This window comes from Podarcis filfolensis (assembly GCF_964270895.1).
Source record: "Podarcis filfolensis genome assembly, chromosome: 8".
Taxonomy (NCBI): domain Eukaryota; kingdom Metazoa; phylum Chordata; class Lepidosauria; order Squamata; family Lacertidae; genus Podarcis; species Podarcis filfolensis.
The window spans coordinates 42,835,651-42,856,823 of NC_139611.1; the positions used below are offsets into that span (position 1 = coordinate 42,835,651).

General features: G+C 45.9%; 1 protein-coding gene across 20 annotated transcripts in view; it reads right to left on the reverse strand.

The window, feature by feature from the left end:
• Positions 1-21,173, reverse strand: part of ZFHX3 (zinc finger homeobox 3) — a 257,142-nt gene that overhangs the window by 156,129 nt on the left and 79,840 nt on the right. For 4 of the 20 annotated variants that reach the window (XM_083626167.1, XM_083626163.1, XM_083626166.1 and 1 more), the window contains exon 1: positions 15,212-15,871. The exons of 13 other annotated variants lie outside the window; for them this stretch is intronic. The gene's annotated coding sequence lies outside the window, so the exon portion shown is untranslated. Of the gene's footprint in view, positions 1-14,677; positions 14,800-15,211; positions 15,872-21,173 lie in introns of those variants that run through there. 3 more of the 20 variants (XM_083626169.1, XM_083626171.1, XM_083626164.1) reach the window with 2 other exon arrangements.

Here is a 21,173-nt window from a genome sequence, read left to right on the forward strand (position 1 = left end):
AAAGGCAGAAAGGAAGAGTGTTTGTCCTGAGGCCCAATGATGCAGAAGTTACGTGCTTCAAAATTCCCAGAGGAAGCTGCTGCCTCTCTGGAGGCTCTTACATTAAAGGCATTTCATTAGTTATTGTGTATCCCACCCTCGAAAAACGGGCAACAGCAGGGCGGGGAGGGATAGAAGAGTTGCTCAACCCCAAGTCACATTGATAAACTTTGCAGACTTTCAGATAAATGGTACAGTGGTACCTCAGGTTAAGTACTTAATTCGTTCCGGAGGTTCGTACTTAACCTGAAACTGTTCTTAAGTTGAAGCACCACTTTAGCTAATGGGGTCTCCTGCTGCTGCCGCGCCGCCAGAGCACAATTTCTGTTCTTATCCTGAAGCACTATTTCTGGGTTAGAAGAGTCTGTAACCTGAAGTGTATGTAACCTGAAGCGTAGGTAACCCGAGGTACCACTGTACTTTCAACTGCCTGGGGCCCTTTCTCCTTCTTAGAAAGTTCCCCCCACCTCAAACTGCACCCTCCAAAGAAATAGTTTCAACTAACATGACACGTCTCAAGTCAGGTTTCTTGCTGTTGCCATCACATAGCACTACCTATGCTTCCTGACTGACTCTGACACTAGACTAAGCCACATGTCCCACAAAACTGAGGAAGGCTTGCTTCTGTGGGGGTTGAATGTAGTTTTTTTACCTCTATGTAAAGCAAGGAAAAAGTTGTCCCAACTCTCAAATATACTTGGGGGGGGGGGGGGAGAGCTACAAGAAGCTGATACAAAAGGAAGCTTTTCAAAATTCAGGAACAGCCACTGAGTCAGCCATCTCTAACACAGGCCCAGAGAAAGGAGACAATCTAGGAAGCATGGCAGCTGACAACCACATAGCATCTAGCCCTGCCCTCCCCAACCACAAGCTGAACTGGGCAAACACTCCACAGCCCTCACCCAATCCAAGCAATCTCCTACCCTACAGTTCCCTGCTAGTTCCCTCCCAAGAGACCTAAGGCAACAGATATCAATGAGGGCACTCTATTCAGAAGAGCCATGTATTGCCCCCACCCCCTAAACCCCCCCCAATGTTCATTTCAGAGAAACTGAACAGAGTACAAACTCTAAGGGGAAGTGCCCCATACCTCCTGAAGAGAATGTTCATGTGTGCAAGAGCAGGGCCCTCGCCTCTACTTGGCAGGATACCTCTGTCCAACATGGGGGAGGAGCGTGCTTACTCTCTTGTAGCAATTGCTTTTAGTGAGCAAATGAAATGTCTCTCAAGAAAAACTTAAGAAGAGAAAGCACAACAAAGTCTGGAACAGGGCCACATGACTTCATTACACTGGACCCACCTTGCAGGAAAATGTGTGTGAACAACACAAAGGTAAATCACCTAACCCAGACCCCTAAAGAAGGGCCCCTTTTCACTGTGACGTTCCTGTGGAGTCCTGCAGCTCACAATACTTCCCTCTTGTGATCCAAGATTGTGTGAGGTGTCAACCTACACAAATCCAGCAGGGAGAAAGAAACAAAAAGATTTTTGCAGTTCCATCATCTCATGTCAGAATCTGTCACTGAAATAGAGGCTGTCCTGCTTTCTAATGCATAACTAAGTTATTAGACTGGAAGGTATTATAGCGATGATTCTCCATGCATTGTACAGAACCCAAAAGTGCCAACAGTGCACCTGGATGCACCCCATGCCACTGCCAGGGCGTGCAGACTGCCTAGTCCCCTACTGGCACTCTATAATTGTCAAACCACAACAGCACTAAAGCAAGGAAGAGCAGAGGTGCATTTTATCAGGGAGTATATAGTTTCTTATGCTGTGTTTAGACGCTTTTGTCTTGTTTGGGACTGTATTCAACAGACATCCTAATAGCCTATTTGCTCTCCAGCTACTTTTGAGCTTTGCCCACAGGCTCAAGGCTCCCAAGACCTATACCTATTTTTCTAATCATAACAATCCCACAGATTCATTGCCAGAACCAGCTACTCTGACCACAAAGGTGATCCAAGGTGACTTGAGCACCGCTGGGAAATATATATTCTTCCCCTCCCATCAAAATAAAGATCAATTAAACTACAGCTTCAAGTATCTTTTGCTTAATGATTCCCCTGAAAAAGCCCCATAAGAGTAGAAATATAAGGGTGGCTGGACTAGAGAGATGAAAGAGGAAGGGCGACATGACTCCTTTATTAGGAGGCCAGAATCCACAGTTGATACAAAAAGGAAACTTGTGCTGCTCTGACTCCAAAACCATTTTTTCAGGCCACTCAAGTGTTCCCAGAGGGAGAAATCTTGGGAATTACAGCTCCAGCTGATGAAGTCACTGGAGATGGGCAGGGCCCTTTAAAAAAAAATGTAGATAAGGATCATTCTCAGTTACAAGTATTGCTTATGCAGCAATGTGGGACAGTAAAAAATCCAGTGCTTCATTTTTCCATAGAATTTTTTTAAAGCATTTATAAACTGCTTACTTTTTTAAAAAATCTCTAAGCAGTACACAACATAAATACAATAAACAGTATAACTAAAACAAAAATACAGCATAAAACTGGTAAAGCAGTAGTCTTAAAGCATATAAAAACAAAAAACAGGAATTCGAGGAATTCTAACAATTAAAAACAAGTTCTGATTCCAAGGTCACAGAAAGCCGGGGGGGGGGGGGATATGTGTTTAACAAGAAAACTGAAGCAACTGCTGGTTGCTGCTTCACATACAGAGGTGGGAAGCACATGTTGTAGTTCAGAGGCAACAGCAGAAAATGCATACTTGGCGGGTCACTACCCTATGATATGCTATAGGGTACACTACCCATGATAAGAATTTCTCCAGATAACCTAAGTGTTTTACAGGTCTACATGCGACATTTTAGGTAACCTTGTCCAGAACTGTTCATTATACGTTAACAAGAAGACCTTGAACATGGCTTATCGGCAGCCACTGCAGTTCCCTCAGCATAGATGTAATATGTGCACATCCACGTGCCCCACTCAACAACCTGGTTATAGGATTCTCCACCAGCTACAAACCATATCCAGGTGCTTTTGGACAAAACTGATTTTCTGGATCCATTTCAATCAGGGTTTAGGCCCGGTTTTGGTACAGAAACTGCTTTGCTCACCCTGTATGATTACCTCTGTCGAGAGACAAGGAAAACATGTCCATGTTAATTCTTCTCAGACTCTCAGCGGCTTTTGATACCATCAACCACGGTATCCTTCTGGAGCGTCTGTGTGAACGAAGGGTGGGTGGCACTGCTTTGCAGTGGTTCCAGTCCTGCTTGGATGGTTGTTCGCAGAGGGTGTTGCTTGGGGAATGCTTTTTAGCCCCATGGAACCTTCAATAGGGAATAGGTCTGAGCTCGGCGGAACCCCACATGTTGTTTAACATCTACATGAAACCGCTAGGTAGGGTTATCCGGGGGTTTGGAGTACATTGTCAGCAGTATGCTTGGTGACATTCAGCTCTATTTCTCCTTTCCATCTGCAGGTGAGGCAGTGGAAATGCTGGACTGGTGTCTTGCCTCAGTAATGGACTGGATGAGAGCCAACAAACTGAAACTCAATCCAGATAAGACTGAGGCACTGTTAGTGGGTGATTCCCTAGACCGGATGTGTGGAAGATCGCCTGCTCTTGATGGGGTTACACTTCCTCTGAAGGAGCAGGTTCGTAGCTTGGGAGTACTCCTGGATCCTTTGCTGTCACTTGAGGCTCAGGTGGCCTCAGTGGCCCACAGTGCCTTCCATCAGCTTCAGTTGGTGGCCCAGCCACGTCCCTATCTGGACAGGGATAGCTAAACTGCAGTTGCCTATACAGTGGTACCTTGGGTTAAGTACTTAATTCGTTCCGGAGGTCCATTCTTTTTTTATTTTTTTATTTTTATTGGTTTTAAAATACAAAATTATAAAACATACCACACAATTTATCACAAATACATTCTTATTGGACTTCCATCAGCACCTCTGATAATCCTCCATCTTATTCACCTCTTACGCATTTCCTAACTTAATATTGCCTTTATGTTTTTAACATATCCCATCTCCTTCTTCATTTTTGCAATGTTTCTAATATTAATCCTCACAGAGCTTCTTGCAGACCTACAAACGTCATCTGGTAATCGCAAATACTTTTCAGATAATCCGTAAATTTACTCCAGTCCTCGGTAAACTTCTGGTCCCGCCGGTTTTGGATCCTTCCCGTTAGTTTATCAAGTTCCGCATAGTCCATTAATTTCATCCTCCATTCTTCAATTCTTCTTGCTTCCATTTTTGGGCCAATAGTATTCTTGCTGCTATTACTGCATATAAAAAAAGCTTACTTTCCTTTTTATTTATATCGTTTCCAACAATACCCAAGAGAAATGCTTCTGGTTTCTTTATAAATGTACATTTCAACATTTTGTTTCAATTCATTATATATCATCTCCCAGAAGCCTTTCACCTTTTTACATTCCCACCACATGTGATAAAATGTTCCCTCTTTTTCCTTACATTTCCAACATTTATTACTTACTTTATACATTTTTGCTAACTTTACTGGTGTAATGTACCATCTATACATCATTTTCATCACATTTTCTTTTAACGCATTACATGCAGTAAATCATTCCAGAGGTCCGTTCTTAACCTGAAACTGTTCTTAACCTGAAGCACCACTTTAGTTAATGGGGCCTCCTGCTGCTGCCACACGATTTCTGTTCTCATCCTGAAGCAAAGTTCTTAACCCGAGGTACTATTTCTGGGTTAGCGGAGTCTGTAACCTGAAGCGTATGTAACCCAAGGTACCACTGTACTCTGGTAACCTCAAGGATAGATTTCTGCAATGCATTATATGTAGGGGCTGCCTCTGAAGACAGTTCAGAAACTTCAGCTAATGCAGAATTCAGCAGCCAAGTTGCTCACCAGAGCAAGACAGTTTGTGCATATTACACCGATCCTGGTTCGACTGCACTGGCTAACAATTAGCTTCCAGGCCCAATTTAAAGTACTGGTTTTAAACGGCTCAGGACCGCAATACCTCAAGGACCACCTCTTTCCATATGAACCTACCTGGACCCTGAGATCCCCTTCTTAGGCCCTTCGTGTACATCCTCTCTGAGAGGTCCAGAGGGTGGCAACACAAGAACGGGCTTCTCTGCAGTGGCTCCCCATCTGTGGAATGCTCTCCCCAGGGAAGTTTGCCTGGCGCCTTCATTTTACACCTTTAGGCACCAGGCAAAAACTTTCCTTTTTAACCAGGCCTTTGGTTGATTTGATTATCATCCTATGCCCTCTTAAAAAGTGGGGGGGGGGGGATTGAGTTGTTTTTATTTTGATTATGCATTTTGTGGTTTTATATTTTGATTTTATTCTATGAACCACCCCGAGACCTCCGGGTATAGGGTGATATATAAATTTATTATTATTATTATTATTATTATTATTATTATTATTATTATTATTTCAGACCAATCCCAAGGGAAGCCCCACACTAAACTGATCTAATGTACTCTACCTATTTATAATAATTTTCCATTTCACAATTTATAACTGATAATGAATGGATTCTAATAGCAAATACAGTAATAGGCAAGCTTGGCAGCTTGAAAATTGCTAGCTTTGTTTACTGAATACAGGATACCAGAAACTTTTCTTATTCAAAATTCACTGCAAAATCCCACATTTCTAGTTGTACATACCCATGACTGGTGATATACAGACACTTTGGGTCATGGAAATTTCTCCCATGCACCACAGTAGCTACAGTTAATGCTCTAGTCTACTATAGTGAGTGGTTGTCTATACATCCCTAGCAGCATATTCCACACTACATTCAGTTGTATGTATGGAACCAGAGTGGCTGCCACTGATCTTCCCTTCCTTACAAAATCCAGGCACCCTGCCACATATGCATAGAAATGTTTCAGAAAGAAAAGCAGGTAAGGTACTTCTCATGCCCAACAGCATACACAACCCAGGCACCTGAGGATCCATGCTTATAAAAGGCAAGTTCACAAAAGTAAGTTCATCACCATGAAACAAAAGGGCTCTGAAGATGGAGCCTTGCTTGGTTCTCAGTGGAACCCACAACATTCCTTGGGCAGAGAGAACTAGCTGCAATCTTGGGAACATAGTCAAGTGGAGCCAAAGGTTCTGGACAGTTTTGAGCCCACACCAATAGTAGTTCCCAGTGTATTCCTTTGTCTATTTAACAAAAATATATATAATACTTTGTAAGAAAACCTCTAAGCGGTTTACAAAAATATAAAACAAAATATCAAAATTATCAACAAAAAAAGTTAAAACGTTTTAAAATATTAAAAAGATTATTTTATTTATTTTCTTACATGGAAGTGAATGGCTACCAGCTATTTCGAGGGCGGGGATAAAGTGCTATACCCTTGGGAACAACACCCATCCCCATAAGAGCAGGTACCTCTTCCTCTACTGTCAAAGGCTCTGGGAGGAGTGGGGCGGAGAGGGGCTCCAAGTTAGGCCTGTATAATGCAATACACACACAGAGAATACACACACAGGAAACGCCTTCTGCTCTGAGGTCTCTGCAATATACAGGCTCTCCCTCCAGCCACTCAACCCTTCATGATGTGCTGGAGAGAATAGCCAGTGACCAACAACCTCTCTGTCATCCTTAACCAGGGACTGGCTTCCACAGTTGGTGGCTCAGGGGTGGGGGAAGAGACAGAATAGATTTTGCCAGTTGTCCATGCACTGGTAATTTCCAATTGCAATGTGTTTTATGCAAGTAGCCTGGCTTTCAGAAGTAGTTTCCAAACACCAGGGGTGAAACTAGGCTATATTTCACCCAGGTCAAAAACGCAGTTTGGCGCACGCACACACGCGCGCGCACACACGGGGGGTTGGGGGTTAGGAGCCTTAATGGTACCCTTCTGAAAGCTTCACCCAGGGCAAAAAAACCCCAACTAGCCCCCGCCCCGTAGCTACACGATAGCCACACAGCAGGTCCAGACCACAGCTGTCAGTGTTAATGGGGACTTCTCAAAATATGTTAGATCCCTACTTACAGAACTGCATAGACTTTAGACTGCTGATGACCTCTAAGGCCAGGATACCTAAAATACCACCAACTCCCATATGGATCCTTTTATGTGTTGAGGTCATAGTTAAAGGCCATGGTCTGTAACCAGAGCAAGGGCCTTTTCTGTTCTGGTGCTATCCTTTGGAATCCCCACCCCAGCAAGGACCACCTGCCTCCCCTTTCTTTTAGATAGCAAGTGAAAACAACCACATTTAATGTGCCCTTGAAGCCAAGTGGGGGAATAAATTTATTGAGGAAGATGCATGCTGTTTGCATGACTGTATTTTGTTGGCCAGCCTTGCTACTGAGAATAAAGATAGTAAGCATTTCTCACCAAATTCAACACCAAGACTACTACCACCATCAACAGCTACTAAGCCCATAGGCAGGGCAGAAAGACCAGTCCTTCCAAATGAGCACAGCTCTGGTAAAAAGGTAAAGGGACCCCTGACCATTAGGTCCAGTCGTGGCCGACTCTGGGGTTGCGGCGCTCATCTCACTTTATTGGCCGAGGGAGCTGGTGTACAGCTTCTGGGTCATGTGGCCAGCATGACTAAGCCGCTTCTGGCGAACCAGAGCAGCGCACGGAAACGCCATTTACCTTCCTGCCAGAGTGGTACCTATTTATCTACTTGCACTTTGACATGCTTTCGAACTGCTAGGTTGGCAGGAGCAGGGACCGAGCAACGGGAGCTCACCCCGTCGCGGGGATTCGAACCGCCGACCTTCTGATCGGCAAGTCCTAAGCTCTGTGGTTTAACCCACAGCGCCACCCATGTCCCTTACAGCTCTGGTAGGGGCCAGCTAACATGGAATACCATCCCTTGCTGAACTCAGAGATGAGAATGGCCCAACTCCTCCTCCTCCTCCATTGCTGCTCCCGATCAACCAATGCACAGGCTGGACTGTGAAGCCAGTCCTGGTCCTACTTTGCCTGGTAGCTGTTTCCACCAGCGTTGAAAGCTGCTTATGCCAGACTGGAGAATAGCAGGACTAGCTTTCAATAACTGGCTTATCAAGTCCAGGATTACATCTGATCTTAGAGCAGAAATGAGCACTGCTACTTGTGAAGCCTCTCTCTACCACCCAGACACATTTGTCAAATTTCACAGGAATGCAAGTAGCTAGAAATAAAATAGACAAGCTGAATGCTGGCAATGAGGTTTTAAAGGGCTTTTACTGTGTAGTAGGGGCTGCTGTCTCACACACAGAAGACAGCACAGTAACTGACAACTGAAATGTCAGGTTGTGTGAAAGCATCCGTCACAAACAGCCCTGTAGTGTTATAGACAAATGCTATTAGTACATAATCAATTTCCACTGCAGGTTCCTGCAGTGGCTACAATATACCACCTTCTCAAGAGAAATTTGATGCACCAGAGTGAAGACAGACAACAAGCGTTCATCTAAAACTAATCCAAACAAGCACGGTAGGGACAAGGCCAAAAACTTGAATTTTCAAGGTTGATGAGTACTTGAAAATATGAATGGTAAGAAGGCAAAAGAATTTACAAGAAAGGTGTCAATTTAGAAGGATAGAGTAAAGTCAAAAGGAATCTGACAAAGCCAAATTTGCAAAAGGCTATAGCTATGAACACACATACACACACACACACACGCTTGATGACTGGTCTGTCACCCAAGTCACCACAAGCTGGAGGTTGGCATCTGAATTTCCTCTTTTCTAGACCTGTACCATTGTGTGAAACATATAGCTGAGATGTGCCTGAGAGCACTGCTGCCCAAGTGTGGTCTTCCTGAGGCCCAAACTGCCTCCCCTAAGAGCTTTATGTAAATTGAATCAGGCTCTCAATTTGCTAGCATGCAATGGGGGGGGGGGAGAATCACATTAGACATCAACAAAGCAGAAGGTTAATTTGAAGCTCCCAGCCCTGCTGCTCCTCTGCTCATCTCTCCCTCAGCGCCTGCTCTTCTTGCTGTGCAAAGCCTGACATCTACAGTTCTGTCTGGCACAGTGAGGGGCTCTGATACAAGGACGGTGGGTACACAACAATCAAGGGCTCCTTCAGCAAGCATGTGCTTTCGCTCACAAAGCCAACCGGGCTCTACCAAACAGGACAAGGGGCCTCAAGTCTCCCCAGCCTATTTAGTCTTCAAATTTACCTGGGATTGTGGAAGCTTTAGAGCATCAGTCACCCCATTTTGCATCAGCAGAATGCCCACTGCCCACCTTCTTTTTTAAGAGGATAAGGGCTTACCCCTCCCATTCAGAAGACACTCCCAAATGCTCATCAGCGCTAAACTAGAAGACCTCTAAGGATTCTCCTGACACTTTCCCTTCTGCAAGCCATTGTCATATGCAGTCTGCTTCTTGCCTTTCTCTACAAGTCCAACCAGCCTCTTGACACACTTCCACACACAAGAAATACTGTGCCTGGAGACACTTATTCATCCAATGCAGGTCTCTGTCCATTTCTACAGAACTCAGTAAGAGAACACCAGTAATGCACCTGGCTTAAGGAGCAGGATGAACACTGGCATATTTTTGCAACAGTTGACTTAGGGTTCAAAGAAGAATCAATTTTATACCTTGAGCAATAGAGACGAACTCTTAACCACCAGCTGACTGATACATACATCATACACTACATTCTTTTCTCAGAGGTCTCTCGTGTACTTCTGATGGAGTAAGAAAGCTCAGGGGGAAACTAAGCAGACCACAAAAAGAGCTCAGGCAATGAGTGAGCAACACCCAGGACTATATCTAAGAACAGATTTTCCAGGGCACAACTAGCACTATTAAGGAATGTCCAGAAATTCAGCAATCTACAGGATTTTTCTGAGAACTCTTTTCCAACCCTACTCCAAATTAGAATATGCATCCAAACCCTTAGCAAAGTGAAATGCCTTCTGAAAAACACACACCACAAAATCCAAGGATTAGAGCTATACATTCTTCAGCCACTTGGGAACGAAGCTGTGCAATTAAGGGTGATGTGAAATTTAACTGTGCAGCTTTAATGTTTAGTTAACTAGGTGCTTTCTGCAGTTTGACAACACTATCCAAACAGCTGACCAAGATCCCCAACTCATTAAAAGGATGAATTCAGAAGCTAACCACCAACAATTCCCAACTCAAGAGCATGGCCAAATACAAGTCACCAAACCCACTTCTTTCACTTCAGAGCCAGAAGTGGAAATAGCCACCAAATCTCCAGGATATAGATTGTTCCAGGCATCCTGCAAGCTCCTATAGTAGGCAAGCGGGTAATCCAGCAGTTGCCATGGCTATCCTTTTGCCCCTTGAAAGCAGATCTTCCCAGCCTGAAAACCCAAGGTGGAAGAAAGTTTAAAGGGAAACTATGCACCAGCTGCATATTACAGCACCCCACGAAAACATATACAATATTTCCCTAGCTTTTATCACCATTGTGCTTTAAGTTGTGGTTGCTGTGGAGATAACCACTTCACTGACTGACAGTTGTCCTGGGGGAATTCGCAAGAAAATGTGCCCATGGTTGAGGCCTCTTTTCAGTGCCAGAACTCTAGCCCAAAACAACAAAGCGCTCCTCTGAACTTGAGCCCAAGTGGACCAGACAATCCCTTTTCTCCTCTCTTCCCTGAGAGCTCTCTAGAAGGTCGGCCATTCTCTTTTCAAACGATGCCAGCTGGGTTTTTCCACACACCCACTGTGTGCATACTGACTCACTTGCAGAACAGCCCCTCAACTAGGTGACAGTGTTCATTAGCCTCCAAATTTTTATTCTTAGGTATATTTTCCCAGCACAATTGAGTTTATAGCTATTTATCATTAAAAAACAAAAAAGTGAGTGATAACGATACATAAACAATGTGTACTATCACATTACAAGACACTTGCTTAGCTTCTTAGCTTTTACAGACGTGTCACCCCAGCAGCTCTTTGTAGGTACAGACTGTGGTACCAAGCCCACCCCAGCACTACACAGCATCAGGATTTCCCAGACAAACCACTTAATCAAAACCACGAGTATTCACTGCACAGGGCCTGTATGCAGATGTTTCGATCCCCATTCTTCCATCCTGATATGTTCATCTAACAACAACTGTATTGTGGATTGGTTACTTCAGAAATGTACAATCTCAGGGCGAAAAAATCAAGGAAAACAAATCTGGTTTTGAAAAGACTGGTTGAACAAAGAATTTCTCACCTGGCTCCCTTTCCCTCCCTTCACAGTACAAAAGTACAGGGTAGAAACACAGCCTATAGGATTGCAACATCAGGGAGAAAGAGAACAGAATTCAGAAAATAAGACAAAATTAAATCAAGACCATTCTGGAAAATTTATCTTAATTAGCAAGACTCTTTTTACAGATTACACTCAGATTTTACTGGCAGGCACCTTAAATTCCTTAGTTCACTCCTGGGAGAATTCCAAATACAAATATGGGTAAAGAGAGGGTCCCATGTACATCCCCCCTCCCCCCAAAAAATGCGGAATGAAGAACAAGAGAGAAAATAAGTCTTTGCTTTGTTCAGTCATCTCAATTGCCACAACCATTACACTGGTAAAGCTGTGTTGTTGTAGTAGTAGAATCAATGAGAGATTTTGAGTTTTCCCTCCCAAATTGTCTTTCTGAAAAAGCCCAAATTTGTGCTAATCAATGCTGAGTTACCACACCAGAAATACTCCAAGAATAATACAGCTGCCTCCTTGAATTTCCAGTGCCAATCTCAAGCCGACAGAACAGGGGGATACATGCACTCATCGGGGATTACAGTGTTGAAACATACGCTACCCAGCGCTTTAAAATCAAGTTAAGACACAACCCTGCTCATGCCTTTGTAACGCAACACATTCCTCATAAAAAGCGAGTGCGGTAATTGAGCAACAACAATGCAGGCCCCTATCCAGGCACCTGCTTTGGAGGCAGTGGTTCCTCTACAGCTGCTCAACTACTGGCCAGTCTTCTTTAAGGGAATCTATTCCATTAACTTCCCTCAACTCAAAATGCCACAAGATCATAAGGAGGGGGGGGAGGGGGGATAGAAAGTGAGAAAGAGGAAGAGTTTAAAAGGCTGGACAAAGGTCTACACTTTTTATCCGGGACCAAGTGGCTCCCTGCTTAATGTGCACCAACAATAACCATGGGAAGGCTGTGTGCGGAGATTTCTTTGGTATTACTGAAAAGCACCTTAGCTCAGTTCCCGGGAACAAAAGGCCAGCACTATGGAAAGTGACCTGGGGTTTTCCCATCAAGTCAAGTGTCAAGGCCACTTCATTTTCCCCTCTGCTCAGATGCAGAAAAGCAAACTTCCTAGCAGCTCTTCTTCCTCAGGAGCCAAATATACACAGAACATTTTTAAAATTAAAACAAAGCAGCCCTCTCAGACGCAGAAGAGAAGCTGCTTTTCCTTCCCGCAGTTCTTCGTTACCGACAAACGCCTACTTCCAGGCAGAGAATAGTCCGAGTGTCAGAGTTGATTTTACTCTCTAAAGAAAGTCAACTGACCAAAAGCAAAGGAGAAAAAATGCATTTTATGTTCAAATAGAGACAAGAAACAGAAGTGGAGGGAGGAGGGGGAGAAATCCTGAAACACTTTCCTTCTTTTCACAGCAGGCGCCCCACTAATGCTGGCCTCCGATTTGCAAGTGAATTGAAGTTGTCATTGGACCTTTAAAAAAAAAAGGGTGGAGAAGGAGAACAGAAGAGAGAATTAAAGATGTGGAGGAGGGAAAAATGTAAAGAAAGAAAGGGAAACTGAAATGAATCATTGCCTGACATGGCGGCCCAAGGACAAGCCACAAAGTTGATGCTGGAATGTTTAGCCAGACCCTGAGACCACAGAGTGATGAAAATGCACCACACGACCCTCAGCCTTTGAACCCAGAACATGCTCTGCAATTGCACTTCCACATGCCTCCGCAGGCTCCAGCTGAAAACTGGAGGAGGCACAACAGTTCAAATAGGAAAGGAAATGACATCAGCAAACTGGAGGACCTGTTTAGAAGAGACCAAAACAAAACAAACTTCTAAATATTTTCCATAAGAGACCTCTCACAAAAAGCCATGAAACATACCAGTAACACAGCACCAACACACAGCAGCAGAATAAAAATAAGGGATTGCAACTGTCATCGTGGGAATGGGGGGGGGGGCACAAGTATGCCAAAGCAGAGGAGGCCGCAAGCTCTCCTCGACTGAGTTTTCCCTTCTGCCGATGTTGCATTCATATTGCTGTTTATAACCAAAACCAAGCCCAGCATTTCACTTCATACAGGACCAGACAGTGAAACCAGGTTGTTAATACTGAATTCTTAATACTGGCAAGTATTCAGTTACATAATAATAAAAGAGGCTGCAGCGGACAGCAATGCAAGGCCACACTTTGTCACTAACATCAAACAAAAAACAGGGCACAGCTGTTTCCAATCAGAGCTGATTTCAATGCAGGTAGTTTATGAAAAGAAAAAAAGAAAAATAAAGTATGGGTAATTCATTTGCCTCCTGAACGATAATCCTCCTGACAAAGGGTCCAAACCTCACTCCGGCGATACCCATGGCTAGTATGGGAACTGTTAGCTACCTAACGCTGAGGAAATACATGTGCACAAAGCACACACCTATCTTTCTCACATACATTGATTTTCACATATAAAAACTTACTATATATAAGAATAGGTAAAACCACTAATAATGTACAGGGGTATTTTGAATATAGATGAATAGAAAGTACACTTCTCAGATTAATACCAAGCTTTCATTGCTTTTCTATGCAATACCTTAAGACTGTAAATCTATAACCACTGCAATAATTTAGTGATTAAAAACTATGATAACATATTGTGTAACTGAAAACCACATAATGCCTGCCAACACTCCTCCTAGACATGGAACAAAAATACATAAAGTGTGTTGCTTGCAGCAATCTTCCCTCAGTTTTTTAACTGGAAGGGGGGGGGTGCTCACATACACATCAGAAAACGGCTCACTACGATCTACATAAACATTTCAATTCGTAATAGCTTAAAAAAAAAACCTGTTCCCCCTGTCCCATCTCTTTCTAATAAATGAGGACAGAAACATTCCTTTCTTTCTAAGTTTGCTGTAACTGGAATAGCTGGTCTTGCGTTATGTCCTACGTATTCAAAGTTGCTTTGTAACAAGATATGGAAACCAAACCTTATTTGCTTAAATTTCAAGGCTCGGGAAGGGGGGCTTCCCCCTCTTCCTGCAGCAAGATAAAAATTAAACCAAAATATAGAAATATTCCTCTAGGTAGCCTCTGCCCCTCCTAAGCTGCCAGCCTGCTCAGCTCAACGGCAGGATTCCTGGCCCCTGAGGAAGGCGTCCCCAAAGGCAGGACCCGACGACCACGGCGAGCTGCGGAACGGCTTCCATGGGTAGTTTGGGCCGGCACTTCTCAGAACCCAAAACAAAGGTCTGGGCGCACTTGGCACCATCCACCGCAAACCCCCGGACATTTGGTCTTCACCACCACCACCACCCTCCCCGCGGAGACGACTCGGTTTGTTCAGAGGAAACAGCAAAAAAGAAAAAAGGCGCAGTTGCAAATATTTAGATAAGCGCAGAACGACGACTCCTCAGCACTAAGCCAGCAAGGCACAGGGGGCCGGCCCCAGGGTGGAGTGGACTGGGGCGCGGGGGGGGGACTCCTGCTTGCAACTCTCCGGGTGCCCCCTACCTAGGCAGGAGAGCGCTGGGCCGAGGGCGCTCGGGGGCTCCGGTGACATGTCGGCAGGCAGCGTGCCTGGGCACCGCCTCCGGAGCAGGGGGTAGGGGCTGCCTCCCCGGGAAGCGCGGCGAGGAGGCCGGCGGAGGGGAGCCGCGGCGGCGGGCGGGCATCGCAGCCATTTCCCGGCCACCCTCTTCGCTGCCCTATCGATTATGCAGATGGGCCGATCAATCTACCCTCTGCCGAGCCGAGCGCCGAGGCACTCCTGCCTGCCAAGGCGAGGCAAAGCGGAGGCGCAGCCCGCCCGCCCGCCGGACTCTCCTCCGCGCCTCGCCGCTGACCGGCGGCCAGCCCAGCCCGGGCAGCTCCTTCTTCTCCTCGTGGGCCGCCTCTCTCTCCTGCCTGCTTGCGATCGGTCGGAAACACCTGCGAGGGCGAGGGACACAAAGTTTGCCGGGTGGGGGCCCGATCCAGGCGGGGGGCTGGCCGGGCCAGCCCCATGCAAAGCAGCCCAGGCGGGGCGGCGGAAAAGTTGCCACTTACGCGGCTGGCGGCGGCGTCCTCCCTCCTTCCTCCTCTTCTTCTTCGTCTCCCCCTCCTGCTGCTGCTCCGGCGAGGCGGTTAATCCCGGGAGAAGGCGGCGGCGGCGGGGCTACAGATCCCATGAAGGCTGCAGGATCGGCGCGCTCCGAGGAGGAGCCCGGGGTGGCGGTGACGGGACGAGGCGGCGACCGGAGCAGGAGCGACGGGGGCCAGAGCCAGGCGGGAGCCGCTTCCACTTGCGTCGCCGGCGCTGCTGCTGCTGCTGCCGCCGCCGCCGCTGCCCAGCAGCAGCAGCAGCATCGTTCTCGGGAGCGGACGGGCGCCCCCCGGAGCGAGCGAGCGAGCAGAGGAAGGAAGAAGCGGGGCGGGCGGGCGAGCGAGCGAGCGGGGGGCCCGGACAGGCGAGCGGACGAGAGCCGGGCTGGCGGGGCGGCCGGAGCAGGAAGCGCCCGCGCTCAGATCTGCTGATTGGGGAGAAAAAAAACTCTTTGGATCTTTATTCTGCTAATTAGTTTCCTGCAAAAAATGGCTGATTAGTGCAGTGCGCATGTGCCTCATTACCCAGGCACGACGGGAAGGGCTAATTAGCCACCTTCTGGATCAATAAGATTCAGCCCAGGCGGCGGCGGGGGAGGGAGCGCGCGAGCGAAGCAGGGAAAGGGGGGGTGGCGGCGGCGGCGAGGAAGAGAGGGGGAGGAGGCGCGGGAGGGAGCGGGCAAGTGAGGAGGGAGATAGGAGGGGGGCCGGCGGGGCAGCCAGGAGGGCCAGAGGGAGGAGAAAAGGAGGAAGCTCTCCCAAACCGGGAGGGGGGAAGGCGGAGAGAGGGAACGGGGACCAGTCCGGGCCGCTACCCCCCCCCCGCATTCCATCGGGCTCCTCGGCCGCAGGGCCGCCTCCTCGTCCCCTCCCCCGCGGTGGGACGGGGCTGCAGCGGCGGCGGCGGGAAGTTGCCGAGAAAGTTGCTGCTCGGCGGGAGGAGCCCAACTTGGCCGCGGCCCCGATCCTCTGCCCCCGAGTTGGCCGGCTTTGCTCGTCTCGGGCTTCGGGTGTGCCGTCGCCGCAGGAGGAGCAGCTGCATTCCTGCGTTCCCCACCAAAGGTCGCTTCTTCGCGGCCCCCGTAACGGGCTGCGCCGTTTCCTCGTGCCCCGCTGAGTCGCTTCGGCCAGCCGCCGGGTTTGGAGCCTTTGGAGGAAGCTTCCTCCCCGCCTCACCACCCAAGTTCTTTCCCCCCGGAATGGCCGAAGAAGTCCGGCAAAGGCGGCTGGCGTGGAAGTACGGGAGCCGCTGGAGCGGAGATCTTCTGCCCTCCGCCGCGCTTTGATTCCCTTTTCGGAAGGGCGCCGTTCTGCCTCCCCTTCCAGCTTCCTGCATTTCTGCTGGGGTGGCGAGGCCGGCTCTGGACATGTTTGTTTGCTCAAAGACAACCGGTAAACGGGGACTGCCGAATTGGGACAGGCACGCATCCTTCAGCGGCTTTTTCCTTTGGGGTTGGGTGGCTTTTTAGAACGTGTCGCAGCGAATGCACCGAACGAGCGGAGCTTTCTCGGTATTTTAGATGCTAGCTAACAGATTAAAACTGTACGTATTTAATTCGAGACGTTCTGCAACCACTATTCGTGTGTATGTAATAACAAGCATGCATAATGGTGAATGTATCCGTAGGAGGCGTGCGGAGGTGCCGTGTCTGCCTTGCAGATATTTATGTGACCGCTTTCGGGTACATGGTACCCACACGTTTGTTTTCTCTTTGTTTTAGTTTGATGGCAAAATGGTTTTTTAAAAAATAATTAATTTTTCTAGAAATGAGAGTGCTGGACGCTCCTGGGTGCATTTTTTCAGTTTGTCAACTACAGTTTGTGCCCCTCATCCCTGGGGAAGGAAATCCAAATTGATGATCAATCTGTGTAGCCGGAATGCCTCGTACTACTCTTGGCATTTGAGCTCTGCAGAAAAGCGACAGGGATGGGGGCCAAACCAAAGTGCTTGGGTTTCTACTAAGGAAGCAAGAGAACATCTGGGGAGGTGTAGGGTGTTTAATCTTGCTGCAAATAGTGTCTTATCCAGAGATCATGGGCAGCTCTTCCATCCCCAGTTTGTCTGTATGTGCCTCAGCCCAGCTAGCTGGCTTGTGTATTGCAGTCCTTCCATCTCCTTTCACATGTGGATTCTATCAGTGTAAACATGCCAAAGCACATCTGTCTGTACAATTAATACGATGATCCAAGCATCATTCTTTAATTGGCTTTCTCAGCTGTTCGCCCCCCCCCCCTTGCAGTCTTGTTCTGCTCTGATTTCCAGATCTAAGTTGCCCTAAATAGAAGGCTGCTTTTACCACTAAGGCAGAAGAAGGGTTAATATGCAGTAGCAGAAGAGTGGTGTGCTCTGGGGCATTTTTAGCTGCCTCTGGAAAAGGTGTAGGGGAGATAATCAAAACCTGGCTAACTATGGGCTTAAGCTTTGGCAGGTGCCAGAAGTAGAGGTGGAAGAACAGCTCTGACTTCGAGGCAGGATGGAAGAAATTGGAAGCTTTCTTCTTCCTAACGCAGAAGAGAACAAAATTGCCCAAAATGATGTGGGCTCAATAGCATCTCAGAGATCAAATAGCTGTGCTTGATACACCTTGTGAACTGCTGTATTTTTTTAAAGTTTTTGCCAGATGGGTATTAAATTAAAAAATACTCTTATTAATAGAGAAATGTTCGTGGGTGAGCAGACAGCTCACTATAACTGCTGTGAACAACTGAACACATACATTCAGAGAAAATGTGGCGTTAACACTGGAAAAAGGCACATTGTAAGACCCCCCCCCCAAATTAAATATCTGCCTAAAGAAAAATAAAAGAAATGACAAACTTTTCTTTTGTGAAATGGCTACATAGGTAGGAGCACCTTGTGAAAACCAGCAAGTTTATTTAGCTTTTTTAGTCTCTTAAGACAAAAGTGCTGGAAATAGAAAAGGTGAGGTGGGGATTCTTGCTGTAAGGCATTTGGTCTGCCAAGAACTGATTTGGCTGAATATAGTCCCCCTCTGTAAACTGAAGTAGGAGATCCATAAAAGTCCCAAACATGGGTGAGACTGACTCTTCACTCTAAACTGAGTTATACAAGAGATCAAACGGTAAAAATTGAAGTAACTTGTGGAATAAAAGCTATTGGAAATGCTGCAATGTTGTGGTATTTTCAGAAGTAGGACTGCCCCCCCCCCCGCATCTGAATTAAACTGGGGAGGGGTACACTTAAGCCAGAGGTTACAGGATTGAAAGTTCCATTGGCTCAACTTGCCTGTTGCCTTGAGCCATGGTAAAGTTATACTGCCTTGGGGTCAATGGACTTGAGCTTCTTTTCTAAGATGTAACCTTCCTTGCTGGAAGACACCTCAGGGTATGTACAGTAATTTTGTTGTTGTTGCTTGAAAATGTAGCAAAGGAGCGAGAATGCAGCTTGCAAAAGTAAACACATCTAATGCTGTGAAAATGTGGGTCAGCTTAGATGTATAGCCACTAAGCTAGCAATATATTACTTCTGTATAAAGTTCCTAACAGTTGCTGCTAAACAAGTGTTAGGCATGGTACTAGTAAACTATTTGAAGGTACCGTATTTATCAGAATTCCCATTCTCTCTGCTCCTTTGCAATGGATATGTGCAATCAACACCTAATACCAGGAGTATGCAGCCTTCTCAGCATTTCTTTTCCTAATTTAGCTGCACAGTCTATAAATGCTTTGATTGTATTTTGATTTGGAAATGTTCTTGTTTGAACAAAATCAACTCCACAGCACAGGGGAGGAAAAGGAAATGGCTGCTGTTAAATAAGTAGAGCTGATGTATTAATGTGAGGGCTTCACAGATCAGAAACTCTTGAGGGCTGCTTCCCTCTACATGGCAAGTCAAAGCAGCCTCTGGGGCTGAGATGCAGAAATGCCACTGGGATCTTAAGAAGGGAGCCAGAGAGATGGACTGTTGCAAAGCTCCTCAAACCAGAAGGCTGATTTATATCAGCAAGTGTGTTATTGCTTAAAGGGTTGTGACTCGGGATCTGCCTTTTTGTACAGAAAGACAGCAGAATACCTGTTTACATTTCTTCTCGAGAGAAGTTTTCTCTAGCCTCTTCAAACAGACTTTTTTCTTCATGAACACCCTACCTCCCCCCCCCCCCCGCACATAGTATCGTAGTCAATAAGAATGGGTGGCTATCAGTGAATTAAGTTACGCCTCACCTTTCTATATCATACTGTACAGAGGCAGCAATTGGGTATTGTTTCTAGTCTAATATTCCTGTTATACTAACATTTGTTACTAACAGACCTTGTATGACAGCCGACAATACAATGGAACTATTTTATATTTAATGTGACATTTTTAATTGTTGGAGAAAAAACTTTAATCAGTATAAATATTTGCTAAATTATTTCTTATTCAAAGTCTTTGCTTATACACAGCTTCAGTTGGTACTGTCTGATTATTATATTGATGTCAACTTAAAATTTATCCCAATAAGCACAGTTACTAAGAGTTTGCACTGTTTAAGGAAAATTAAGTAAATATGAATTTAAATTAAAACCTAGGATTGAATTATAGGCTGAAGGTGCAGTCACCCTTCCCCAGTACCATTCATATAACTTGATTTGGTAAACCTATCAAATGATATTTTAAAAGAGTCCTTCTCGTGCCTAAAGCTACCTTCAAAACCACAGCCTCACACACAAGACATCCTATAAATCTTTAAAGGAGTTAGATCCCTAGGTATATTTGCCGGCCGGCCTGTCCTTGTATGTAACTGGGAAATACCTGGTTTATTGCTTTTCTGCATGAAAACCTGAACCATTAAAAAAAATTACACATATGTATTGCTATGGGGAAGCTCTTAATAGCCACTCATTTCATTACCTGACATGCAGATACCTAGCTGCACAAAATCATGCATCCTAGCTTTTCATAGATGCAATACTGCAGGTACCTTGCTCATGATCATATATGTTCATCTCTCTCTGGAGCCTTATTTCTAAAGCTCAAATCAAATGAGGCCAAGAATTGCTTTAATATAGTCTTGCTAGATACACAACCCATTGGACAAACATTAAACTTGGAGAATATTTATTTATTGTAGTATGAGGAAGTGTATGTGCAAGTCTTCTTGTCTGCAAACAGAACCCCTTATTTTTCAGGGGGATGAGTAATAATGTTTACAAAAGTGGCTTACAGAGACCCAGATTCTCCAACAATTCCTCCGATCAACTGAAACCTGGATTGCAGTGGCATCTTCTCAGCTTTTTGGGTGCCAAAGCCAAGAATTCTGCAGGTGCCAAGCTTTGAGATGCCCACCTACCCACACCAGTTTTATGAAAGTCTGTGTCAGTACTGGACAGCTTCCCGTCTGTCTTTGAATGATTTTGCGCGCATGTGTGTGTGTGTTGCTACTTTTTCACCAGGTGCCTTAACTGAAAGGCAAGCCTAACTGGTCTGTACTCCAGTGCTATGGTCTGGACAGTGCTGAACCTGGCTTTCCTTTTGTCTTGGCTGTTAAAGAAGTAGTACTACCTATTTCCTTCTCTCCCAACCAAAGCTGTTCTGCAGTTTTCTAGTGGAACAGCTAGAGATTTTGGAATGGTGGACTAATGATCACTAGTCTGAATATTTTCCCCCATATCTCTATGAAGTCTCAATCCTGCAAACGCCATACACACACTAGCCCTTATAGAGCTAAAAGGTGTGAGTCCAGAGATACCCCTGTTACCTGGCATAGTATGCTCTTGCTGCCAGGCTGAGATAATGGTGAAGGAAGAAGGTAAGAGGTCCTCTCAAAAAAGCAAAAAGTCTGAAGTCTTTAACCATTCCTCCTCTCCTAAAAGAGAGCCAATGCTGCAGGAAAACATTTGCTCATCGTGCTGCTTAAGCCAGCACACTTGAATGATATTCTTCCTGGAAGTGCTTACTGCTAGCTGGAGCTGTGCTGTGTGTTCA